The sequence below is a fragment of the Vidua macroura genome, chromosome 11 (assembly GCF_024509145.1).
Source record: "Vidua macroura isolate BioBank_ID:100142 chromosome 11, ASM2450914v1, whole genome shotgun sequence".
Lineage (NCBI taxonomy): Eukaryota > Metazoa > Chordata > Aves > Passeriformes > Viduidae > Vidua > Vidua macroura.
In genome coordinates this window covers 17,448,666-17,461,544 of record NC_071581.1, presented here as the reverse complement: position 1 = coordinate 17,461,544, position 12,879 = coordinate 17,448,666, and the positions used below count along the sequence as shown (strand labels likewise).

General features: G+C 42.8%; 1 protein-coding gene across 4 annotated transcripts in view; it reads left to right on the top strand.

Moving 5' to 3' along the window:
* MAF (MAF bZIP transcription factor) overlaps nucleotides 1-12,879 on the top strand; it is a 185,197-nt gene that overhangs the window by 44,617 nt on the left and 127,701 nt on the right. The window contains exon 3 of one of the 4 annotated variants that reach the window (XM_053986997.1): nucleotides 4,470-4,553. The exons of the other annotated variants lie outside the window; for them this stretch is intronic. The gene's annotated coding sequence lies outside the window, so the exon portion shown is untranslated. Of the gene's footprint in view, nucleotides 1-4,469; nucleotides 4,554-12,879 lie in introns of those variants that run through there. 4 annotated transcript variants of the gene reach the window in all.

Here is a 12,879-nt window from a genome sequence, read left to right as displayed (position 1 = left end):
TATTTCCATGAGTCAGCTCATTTTCACGTTTCTGGGCTTCCAGCTGCAAGCTCTGCTGTGTTGGCTTATCTTCTACTTGAGGCCTGGCATGTGCCAGAAGTAGCTTATAATTGGCTGTGTTTCCCCTTTGTAAATGGTAATAATAGAGCCTTTATCAGCAGAGAATGGCTAAAAATTTGGATGTCTTTAATTTCATCACAACTTGTAATTTTTTTCAGGTCTAATATTACACAAATAGATCTCAGAGTTCCTTGTTCAGGTTGCAGGACTGAGAGCTGAGGGGTTGATTTTCGTAGGAGGGATATTGAACTGCCCTTCAACCGTTCCCTAAGCAATGGCCATAGAGCTGAATTTATCCTTTAACCCTTGTGGCAGGGGTTTCATTAACCCCTTGGCTTAAGAAAAGTCACAGCAGTTGTGGCTCAGCCTGGCTGGGAGAGGCTGATGCATTTCTTGTGGCAGCCTTAGTTTATTGCAGGGCAAAAATGCAAGGTATTTTCAATGTATTTTAATTCATTTGAGGTTTTCAATGAACTCACCTCATCCTTTTAAACTCCTCCTGAGCTTGCTTCCTGTGGATTTCAAAATGACTAAATTTAACTGGGTTGGGGGGGAAAGCAACTCATTCAATACGATTTCTAAAGACAACTATGCAAGCTTTATAGAAAATGAATTTTAAATTTCTACATGGCAGAAGAATTTGGTTGATCACAGGCATATAAAGGATGTTGCAAGATTTATTTGGCCAGTCACAACTTGAATTTTGAATAAATTCTGTCAAGCTGTTAAAAAAAAATGTGGAAATACATCACTTGACGCATTCAAATCACAAATATGTTTGAAGAGAACTGCAATCTGCTCAGAGATGTCCTGTGAATAAAAAAGATTTCACATGTGTTTAATATATTCCTTTTTGAGGAATTAATTGTCCACCAGCACTGACAAGCATGGGGGATGGAGGAGCGGAATGGGAGCGATTTGCAGTTCTTAGTGGGAATTAGTGGCATGACTATATTATAACAATCATAATTAAGCTTTGTACTTGAACAGTGCCTTTCCTTGGGGAATCTCAAGGCACTCTGTCAAATTTATGGGGAAATCCCAGGGAAATAAGTGATTTCCCTACAGATCTGCAAAAATTCAGTGGCAGAGCTGTGAGCAGACCCCAGGTCTCCTGACTCCTGGACTCTGGCTCCAGCTCACAGCAGGAGCTGCCTGATTCCTCTGTCACAAACGGGGCAGGACTCAGGGGCTCCGGGAGCACAGCCTGGGGGTGCAGGTGGGTGCTGGGGGCACTGGGGTGCCTCCCTCACCTGGGGCTGAGCAGGGAGCAGTGACACGACACAGGCAGAGGGAAGGTGACAGCAGGACAGGCTGCTCACACCAGACAGTCCTTTCAGTGGAACCTCAAAAAGAATAACAGTGGGAAACCACACTTGGATGTTGTTGTAACCTTGGGGAAGTCCTGACTCCTCCATGCCTCAGTTTACCCACCTCTACAGTTGATATGGTGGCACTGTGGGAGGAGTTGTGGTGGTGGACTTTTCATGACAGAAAAAGAAAAAAACCAGGAAATCTTACATAAGGATGTGGTGTTTTGAGCATCATTCGAAGTTTTTCATCAAGGCTAAAGTCCTTACCAGAAAAATGTGCTCTACTTTATATCAAAATTCAGCATTTGTGCAAGAAATACACAGGCAAATTATTTATGTGTCATGAAGAAGACTCTGATGAGATGATCACAGGGGTCTGTTCTGTTTAAAATCCCTAAGGTTAAAAATCTGTACAACTTAATGTTTCTAACATGCTTTGAGACCTTCAGAGGCAAGGTCCCTTTGGACTCAGTAGGATGAATTGGCCTCCTCAAGTAAGCTGAGTTGAATTTTGTGCGTAAGACAAGCAACATGTTACATTATGGATTTGTTTGCTCCCCTGGCTCATTTCACCAGTTTGTGCAGCCTGGTGAAAAACCAGACAAATTCACCTGACTGCACAGACAGAGCAAAGCCAATAGTAAGTTTTTCAACTAAGTGCCTGCAGAGGAAGAAAAAGTGTTCAAAAGACAACTGGACTTAACATTATTCAGAATGTTTAAAGTAAGCAGTAAAACCTTAAACATTGATTTGGTGTTTTACTGGAACAAATAGAGAGATTTAAAAATAGAGGTTAGATGCTGAAAAGCACAGCTCCAGTGAAAATCCCCGTATTTGCTCTGAATAAATCCTCTCCCTCCTGGGAGCAGCCTGAGTGTGGAGAGGAACAGAGTTATTGGCATCTCTTGTTAGGCCCAGGCTGCTCGTTTGGCTTGGTGATGGGCAAAAAGGATGTTTTTGGTTTCTTGTGAAGGAACCTGTCAAGGAGCAATGGGCAGTGGTCCTGTGGATGGGAGCATGAGGTGTTTTAGAGGGAGCTGAGTTGTTGATTCCATGCAGAGAAATCCCTCCCCTCTGCCCTGGGACCAGGGGTCATGGCAGTGGCCTGGCGAGGGGCACCGCTCTCCAGTGGCACTGCTGGCATCTCTGCAAGTCTCGGGTCAGAGGACCAAGGGTATCCCACCAGAACTGGGACAGTTGGCAATCCTCGTTCTTGTGCAGACTGTGTGAAATGCACACCATTCCCCAGAGCTTACAGGCGCAGTTACAAATGAAGCAAAGATGGCAGGAATGACATTCCCTTGCTAATTATAGTGTGGTCCCATCTGTATATTTGGTGTTATGTCACCAACTCCAGCCTGCTTTTTTCTAGCAGGGAAATACTGCTGTAGATCGAAGCTCAGTGCAAAAGGCTCCAGACCTCTAGTAAAGTTATAGTTCCTTGTTTAACAGGGGTAAAACTCTATTTTTAAGGGCTATCAGTTGGAAATCTGAGAACGTGTTGGCTAAGGAGCTTTTTGGGTAATTCAACAGTCCGTGTTTAAAAGCATTTGGGTGTGGATAAACATAACAGAGTTCAATGGCTGCACATTTCATTGAGCCCCGCTGGCTCCATTGGCACCTTGTGCATGGCAGCAAAGCTGTGAGCTCAGGTCCATCCCTCCTGCATGGAAAAGGTGGGAGAGCAGCTATCTCCCTGGCCATCAGCACTATTCTTGGCTGCAGACTTTTTGGTTAGCAGATAGTCTGTGAAGAGTTTGGACTGTAGGACCTGTGCATTACCTGCAGGAATTCCCTCAGAGAGATATGAGGACAGAAACTGCCCTACTGAATCACTCCATGGGGAGTTTCCTTTCAATCCTCTTGAGGATCTCATGTGTCCTCCTAGGGACCTAGATACAGTCCTGAAGTCCACGTCTCTGTTTCTGTTGGTGGAGTTTCCTGGGTCCTTCTTGTAAAATGGTTGCAGTTTAGGACCTTAAAATTGCTCATGGAAGATGCCATTTGTCCCTCTGAAGGAGCCCATGGGGTGCTTCTTTCTTACACGAAGTACTTGTGAGCAGTATTGGTGAGCCTCATGCTAAATCATATAGGACTGAGATTTTTAATTAGGGTAGAGGTGGGAGCCTCCAAATCTCATGTGATTAGAGAGTTCTCATAACTTTTACATTTATTATATAGTCTAATTAGCATATTTCTTACTTTAATGTCTCTATTGCCCTGTTCAATGTTGAAAAACCAAAAATAAGAGCACTTGCTAAAACTTGAAAGCCATGAAGTGAAAATAGTCCAGAAACAAAAGTAGAAATGGGTGTCCTTAATTTAATTCACTATTTGGGCTAAAAACAATTAATGAAACTTTGGCAAAACAAGGAAGCACCATAAATAATGACAAGGAAACTAAAATCTGAAAACCATCCACTTCTCCCTCATCCACTGGTTGTGGGAGTGGCAAAAGGGATTTAAACATTCAAATAAGGCTTTAAGCCACCCCAAAAGCAGGCTTGTGTGAGGAGGTGGAGAAGAACTGTGCAAAGATGAATCTCTCAGGGCTTGCACCTGGACCTGTCCTGTGAGGTTGAAGCCCCTCTGTGCCCCCTGGTTTGCTGATACATCCCAGGGGTGTTTGGTGGAGCTCATGTGCAGGAGGGGAAGCAGATCCTCAGAAGCTTTACGGGTGAGGAGCTGCCACATGAAGGCCGTGGTGTCTCTGAAAGTCAAGGAGAATTTGTACCAGCAGAAATAGGCTCTTGGTTTCTTGTCATGCAGGAAGCCGTTGGTGGAGCCGGAATTTAACAAGTTCACAACTTAACAAGTCCCAGCCTAGTGTCTGGACTACCAGAATAGATTTTTTTCTCAAATACCCCCAATCGCTCAATGCTTTTGTCAAATTTCTGTCTCTCTGTACCCAGTGTCAGCCTCAGCTTAACAATGAAGGTAGTCCCAGAAAACTTCTCACAAGTAAGCAACCTATGCTCCCTGTTATGAAAGCAACCTCCTACTGTCTTGTATATGAATTCTGTTCTTGTGGGGCACTGCAGAGGTTGAATTTTCTCTGCCTGGTATGGTTAATTTCATTGTTTTCATTTTTTTTAGGAACTTCAAGTTTCTGAAAAGCTTAGAGTGAGCCATGAAGGCTCCACCTCTTTCTTGGCCCTGTAACCCGTGAGCAGTTCAGCTGAGGCTAGGAGATTTGTGTATAATGATTTGGGAAAGTTGTGAGTATAAATAGTAAGGAATTTGAGATGTTTTTCCCCTCTGTAATTCAACACTCAATAGCTTCCCCTTCCACCCTGCACATAAGGTGCTGTACCAAAACCATGGAAAGAATTTGTGGAGCTTCAGATCAAGGAAGTTCATAAGCTTGCAGGCTTTTTCTTGCTTGCTCTTAAAAAAAAAAAAAATCTTATAATCTCCTCTGGAGAATAGCATAGCCAGAGGACTTTACAAATTTTCACCAGATCCTCTCACCAGGAGCAGTTGCCCCAGGGCAGAGGCAGGACAGCCCTCTGATCTCTCATGCACAGTGTGGTAATGGCAGGAGCCTGGAATAAGCGTTCAGCCTCAGCTTTTTCCTTTCTTTTTTATCCTTTCTCTTTCTGATAGCAGCTAGTGCTAAGAGAATGTGTTCAACCTTCTCTAAGCTCCAACCTCAGTCTTCTTTCCCATTCCATATCTCACAGATATACAGGGCCAAGGTACTGGACTGCAGCACACAAAATACCAGAATCATTTAGGTTGAAAAAGACCTCTCACATCATTAAGTCCAAACTCAAATGGGCAGGGTCTTCTTGGCCTCTGATGAAATGCCAATCCCTGGAGTCCCAGGACAAGACATTCCTGAGCACAGAGGTTGCCATTGCATGTGACAGCAGTGCTTGGGGGGGACACCCCGGCCCAGGCATCTCTGTAATGAGAGGTTTGCTTTAAGTGGCCTGCAGGTTCCTTTCATCTCCATAGGCATCTTTGTCTTAATTTCTCCTGTGCTTTAAACCCTGCGCATAAAATGCAATGTAAACCTCAAAACACCCTCACCTATTCTAACAGAAATATCATCTCTGAGCAGTATCCATGCAAATTCTCTGTAGCTCCTGTGATTTCAGCCAGAGATGGGTCTCAGCTCTGCACTTCATCCCCAAAGACTGATTGAAAACCCCTCATACAGCTCTACAATTACACTGACTTGGGCACAGATGATGGACAATCACAACATATATTTGTGTACATTCATTGCCAGGAATTTGATGTATGGTTTCATTTTTGAATATTGACTTAATTTTGCACCATGATATTTGAACATGCAGATTTACAAATCGGGCCCCAGCATTATTGTTTAAAGAACCCTCAATGCTTTTGGTAAAAACCTGAGTAAGTATTTCTTATATTTAGAGGCAATTCTGCTTATGGTCTCTTCATACCATAAGCTTTTCACTGACCTAGATCTTGCTATTTCATTTTCCATTTGCTGTCCCGCAGTACATTTGCATGGAAAGTCTTTTGTCTTTTAGTGTTCTCTTGCACTTGCTATTTCATCCACTAGCCAAAATCACACTCACTGCCCTGTAATGGTGTGAAGAGCTTCACTGGAAGTGATTGTGCGGCTGAGGATCCAGGCTTCAAACTAGAAGTAAAAAGCTATTGCAGCCTTTAGCTTAGTAGAATCCTTGGGCTGAAGGGTGCTGGAGGACCAACCTGCAGCAGAAGAGCACGAAAAGAGGAATGGTTTGTATGCTTTCCAGCACTAGCAATTTACAGAAAGAAAAATGGACAGAGTCAGAAACTGGCTTCCTTTCAGTCAGAGGGAATAGTCCTCTCCCTGGATGTATATTACAACTATAGCTAAAGACACAAAACAACATCTTGATTTTAATTCTGGTTTCAGTTTTAGCATGTCATTAAAGAGATACCTGTATTGACAGGAAGAGTTGTAATGCTTTTGGGGAGTTGTTATTATCGTATTACACGATTATGGTGTTTATTGCGGTGGTGCCTGAGGGCTGAATTTACAAACGCTGCAGATGGATTACATGGGTATTATGCTGCACACAGACATTTTGCTGCATGTTCATGTTGAAATCCTGTGAACTGGACAATGTAAACAAATTAACATTATCAGGGAAAACCTGGTTTTAAGTTAACTTTTCCTGCAGACTATACTCAGCCAAAGGACACTTGCTCTTCCTCTTACATCTCCTGCATCTCAACCATGTTCAAAAATGTTTTTACTAGCACATGTTACCCAAAACCTCATCCTTTTCAGAAAAAAAAAAAAAAAAAAAAACAGGCATGTTTTAAAATGCATTTGATCCAACCAGCTAGTATATTTTTAAACATGACAGTGTTATGTTTAACAGTGGGTTAGCATATGTCAATTAACTTGTTTCTGCAGCGTGCTGACAGAAGTGCCCCCGTCACCACCAGCCCTGAGGGGCCCTGGGGCTCAGTCGAGTCAGCAGAAGGGAGCCTGTGCCCACACCTCCAGCCCACTGAAACTCAGCACTGGCTCTTCTGGACAGTATTAGGGTGCTGGAAGGGGGCAGGACAGATTTGAAGTAATTTCTCCTACTGCTGGCTTTGATCTGTGGGTAAAGCCCCATGGTCAGGGAGATGCACCAGGGCTCCTCTGTGAGCACCCCAAATGATGTCTCCTGTGAGCACACACGTGAGCTGAGATGCTCTCACTGCGCACAACGCCCTTCCAGACAGAATAAATAGAGACTTTTTCTCACACTGTCAGGAGATCACACCCCTTCCCTGTGCCAGATATAGATGAGATGGAGGAGAAAAGATGCACGTGCACGTGCATGGAACCCCTAAGTCTTCCTTGTGCCCAGAGGAGGTGGCGAGGATCGCTGTGCATGTCTGGGGTGCTTTGTGTGGCAAGCCATGGCCATGGCCATGTGGGGTGCTCACCTCCCCACTGCTCCTGACCACACTGGCCAGTGCAGAGTGCACTTTAACCCATTGTTGGAAGCAGCAGAGACCTTTCTGTCAAGAGACTGGCATGTGCTGCTGGATAAAGCCCTGGGAATGTGGGAGCTAACCAGTCATATCCTAGCAGGACCTTTCTGTGCATCCCAGCCATGAAATTGTGCATGATGAGAAGTAAGTGGAGTGGGGAGCACACAGGTTGGGTCTCAGCAGCAGAGCAGGAATACACACTGCTTTCCCATAGGGATGTGGAAGTGCCTGTCCATGCGTGGCAGCTGCAGAGACACCGTCAGGTGTTTGATGGGGCTCATCTGTTACTGCCCGAGCAGAGGGTGTGGGAAGGGTAAATACATGGGCAGTTATGGCAGAGGAGGTGTCCAGAGTCTGCATCTCTGTGCCCTGCTGCTGTGGGCCTCACAGTGTATCCATGTCCCAGCCAGACTCCGCGTGCGGGAGCAAGCCCCAGGCAGACAGACCCGCCTCTGCTGCTCTTCCTCATCCAGGGAATTTGGGCAACCTTCATTTCTCATTTCAAGATTAGCAAATGCATGAATGATTCCCACGTGTTCTGGGACAGTGTTAATGGGAACAGTAGAAATACCTAGAATAAGCAGTGTCCAAAAATAGTTCTCTTGTCCTGCCAAAGTCTTGCACATGTTCTTAACTTTCCTGCCCTGGGAAGCAACTCCTGGCACCCTGCAGGGCAGGAGAGTTTTTCCATTTGCTTCAGTGGGTGCGGGATTTCATTCTGCCTTAGAGACCTGTGGATTTTAAAGGGACTGTCCATAAGGCACACTCAAGCTCTTTGCAGGGTCGAAGTGCTTTATATTTTTAGCACTGACATGATGGTCATGAGGGAAAAGCACGTATTTGCCCCGCTCGACGGGCATGGTCAGACATGCTGCTCTGCTGGGGCTGCTTGGGGTCAAGTTGTTACTGGCCCTGAACCATTTCTTCGGGTGCTGCACCTTCCTGCTACACAGCTTGGCTGCCATAATTGGAGCCGTGGAGCTGACCTACACCAGCCGAAACATGTTGGAAGTGGGGTTTTATAAATAGACTGTGTGGACAAAGGGTGTCTGCTCCAGGGTGTTTATGGGGCTGGGAAAGGAGCTTGGGGCAGGGGATGGAGCCTGACAGCTCCCAGTGAAGCAGCACAGCCCTCTTTGCAAAACAGGGAGTGTGGTGCTGGCAGAGCCTGCGGCAAGCCCTTGGCACAGGGAAGGATGGAGAGGCCGTGACCCGGGGTGTGGGTGCTCAGCTATTTTCTCCCTGTGAGACTGGCTCCCAGGCCTTTGCTCATGCAAACCCTGACAGATCCCATCTAAATGAGTAGTTGGAAATTATGTGCTCCCTCCCTGGTCTGGGCTGGAGCTGAATTCTGCTACCAGTCTCAGGGAGTAGCTTTTGCTGCTGAATGCAATTAAAAGAGCCAGAACTTGGCGCTGTGGGATCTTGCCCAGTGCTGGTAGTCAGGGTGATTGACACTGAATCCTTTGATTTCTCCAGAGGCATCATAATATTTTAAATTTATTATTAATTACAAGTGTATTAATCTCAGAATAGTATTAACAGTATTTCAAAATATAATTTTATCCTATCCAACCCGCTGGGAAAAAAAAAAGCAGTTTTGGATGAACTGAACAACTTTATAGACACTGTGCTTTATAACCAGATAGATTTTCCCTAGTTAGTTCCATTTCTATCTAATATTGGTGGAAGATTAAAGATACTGAATCAATGGCTGTAAAAGCTTACATTAAAAATTTGCAGTAAATGAGTAGAGGAAAATTTCATTAGAAACATAAATTGTAGCAACTGGAATGCCTGCAACTTATTTTTAGCATTCTACTGACAGTCACACTTGAAAGCCTTTTTTTTTTTCCAAATGTTTTCTTTTCTCAGATTAAAAAAAAGGAAGAAAATGACCTCTAATGTTTTGAAATATAGAACTAATTACAGTACAGAGTGATCCTGGTCCCACTGAAGTCAACTGCGGCATTCTTTATGACATTGCAGGATAGTGCCTCTATTAAGAAATAGTAAGGAAATGAGATACTTTAAAGAGAAGGATTTAAAATGAACTGGCTCTGTTGGCCTCTTTTGTAAAAATACCTTAGAGCCACTTTTATCAAGTCAAAAAGTTCACTGAAAAGAGAGAAATTAAAAGATGCTGCTCATGGAGCCTGGCAAAACATGAAGTTAGCAACAAATATCTCTCCAACCCAATTATAACTTTCAAATCAAGGAGGAAAAAAATTATGAAATATAATGAAAGCTTCCTTTCTACTGAAAAAGTCTACTTGGAGGTGTCCAGACCTAAGGGAATTACCAAGTCAGCATTATAGTGGGGAAAAAATGTTATGTAAATGACAGTGAAATAATCAAATTTTTCTGGTGGAAATAAGTGTAGTTGTTTGATGCAATTTTGACACACAGCATAATTTCAGCATCAACAGTGAAGTTTAAAGAATCAGTGTGTCTTCATGAGATTTCTGTACAGAAAAGCCATTCAATGGGAAAATCTAAATCAGACTTCAGTTTGCGCATTGGCCTCTCTATGAGAGAAAGCCCTGAATTATTACAGTTGCAAATAGAAAAATAGAGATTTCCCCTTTTCATTAATTTCTAGGCATATTTTCCACTCAAAAGACCAGCAAGATTGTGGCATATAAACCACAAGAAATGTAATGTGTGACTGTTTTTGCGCTCACAAAAATTGAACTTTGGTTTATATCTCTAACACCACCTCAGCCATTTAAAATTGCACAGCTTTCCACAGTGAGCTACACTGGACTCATGTCATCATGCTTCTTGCAGATGTAATTTTTCAATATCATGGGGATATATCCCAAACAATTAAAACAATTAAAGCAGGGCATGTCTTCAGTATTTTACTCAATCTCATAGTCTGTATGAAATATATTTGTAATTTTGTGTTCATTTCCAAATGGAGACAGATTCACACACCCTCACAGCCAAACTCAGGACAAGAAGCAACAATTAAATGAAGCCTGAAATCCAGTCCAAGGCAGGCATATACTCAATTTAATTTTTAAATAGCTTAATTAATAGTTTCAGCTAAAGCAAAGAAGTGAAAATGGGTCAAACTATGTAAACATTGGTTAGAAAAATACACTGTCCAGCCAAAGCATTGTAGAAGTGCTTTTAAGAAGAATGGTCTTTAAATTTAATTTAAGCATGGTTTTCCAACTTAGGTAAAAGCCCAGCTCAGACAAGGCCCAAGCCACTCTTTGTGCCACAAAGAATTACCGAGGTATGCTGAGAGTTTATTTAGTCTTTGCTTGTTCTGAGGCCGTGTTTCACCGTGCAGTCATCATTTTCTCCTTGCTGTCAGCACGTTGTTCCCTCTCAGCAGCTCGGAGCTCGCCGCGGGGAAGCCGCGCCGAGCCGCCGCCGGGACCTGCGCGAGGGCTGCGAAACATCCTCCGCAAACGTTTACTGGACTTTTGAAACGGTCTGGGAGACGCTTCTATTGCACGCTGAGGGTTTGCGTTCTGCAAACATCCAGGTTCAAGTTCTTATTAACACAGCTGGGATGGGCGGTGGGCTCCCCTACATAAGTCTCAAGGCCAGAAGGATGATTTTGCTCTGGAGTAGTCAGGGAGTAGAAGCAACGCCACGTGTCTTATCTGAGCAGGCATTGCTCAGCAGCCCTCACTTCATGGGAACATACACTTCTTAACTTCTTGGTTGCTCCTGGATTCCAGAGGGGCAAAATCATAGAATGCAAACAATTTCTCTCAATCCAGAGAATTACTGTATTACAGAGAAAACTATTCTTTACTCAAAAATACCCCATTTTTTGCAAAATTTTTCCACGATACTTAAATTTCAGTTTAAATGACCCAAGGGTGTCATTTGAAATGGATAAGAGTGTTGTTTTTAAAAATAATTTTTTAATTATACAGTAGCACTTACATGACTCTATATATTTGTAGTTTGAAGTTTCTGCTATACTGAGTTCTTTGCAGGTTTGCTGATTTGCAGTTAACTTCCAGAATCCTAACCTTTTTGTTAGAATAACTGAAAGGTTTCTGTTTGCTTGTGGAGTTTTGGGGGTTTTTTTTCTGTATTTTTTTTAAACTTTAATTTGATTAGGTTAATAAAAAGGAAAAAAAAGAATAGAAAAAAAGTTCAGATGGTAAGTACCAAGACAGGCTCAGGTGCATTGCTTCAGGAAGATGTCACTGCCATCCCCTTCATCATCACTTCTTATTGGTATGATAAGTTTCGGAGTTTGAGCCTAAACTTTGGCTAAGTTTTATCACATGAGAATTTCCCCCCAGTTCTTATGTTTTCACCTTGATTTGTGCAGATCAGGTCATGCAGCAGAAGTTGGCAATGTCTGAAGGTGTCACTGCTCTTTGCCCGCCATCCCCTTTGGAGTGTGAAGTCAGGTTTAGGGGAGGAAATCTGTGGCTGGTGGCTTTTTGTAGAGTACAAGGCTGGCAGATGAGACTGTTTTGGCCTTCCTGATCTGAACACTTTTGTTTCCATTATAAAGGATGACACAATCTGTGCAGACAACAAAATCCAGCTAGTTATTCTCTCCACCTGCAGAACATCTGCAGCACGAGGGGAAAGTATCAAGGATCCTTATAATGAAGGACAGTTTTTACTGTTTATGTTCAAGAGCAAAACCACAACAGGAGACAATATCCCTTTCATGAGAATGAAGCAAACAAACATTTTGGGCTGGAGAACAGGCTGGATGAGCTGACCTACTCCAGCTTGTTTGAAAAGTTAAATGTGTCAAAGGTTGTCTGCCAGGCAAAGGCAAGATGTAGGAGAGGTTTTTATAAATGGCAGTTGGGCAATTAATGTTAACCATCAATATCAGAATGGCTTAGATTACATGATTAACTAGTAAGAATTTTGAGCTGGCTGGTAATTTTAGATTAAATAGTCAGGCAGCCAGTGACTTGAATATTGATGAATATCCTGTGTTTTATTAATATGCATTCTCTATAAATTAGAGGGTTAGTACACAAAGAAGAATCCTAATGCTCTTGCTATTTTTCATTGCCACAGGTAGAGCTGAATAATTCATAACAATTAATTTATTTCACTGATTTAGCCTTTTGGGGCAGGGGGAAGATAGGGGGGAAGTTGAGCACAAGTAGTCTGCAGGTAATCTTTTCCATGTTTATTTATGATAAATAACTTACCAGACACAGTTGAAGACTAAATCTTAGTTGTGGGGATTTTTTTTTTTTTTTTTTTTGTATTTTAAATTGGAGAAATTGGGAGGAATATGGGTATAAGTGCAAGCAAACTGCCAGTCAGTACAAGAACCAAAATGAATTTTAAATTGTAAAAAAGCCCAGCTAATTGCAAATACAACACATACAGGGTCAGGCTCATGTTGATTTGTATTGACTGGTGCAATGCTGGTTACATGGCATATTTCTGCTCTTCATTTAATTGCTTCTAGTACTTCAGGACCAAGATTTTCTTACAAATATTTCTGTGGGTAGAATTTGTTGTCTGTATTTAGTCCCTAATTCATAGGTAAAATGCTGCCCCTTTTGCAGCCAAGGGAAGTTTTACC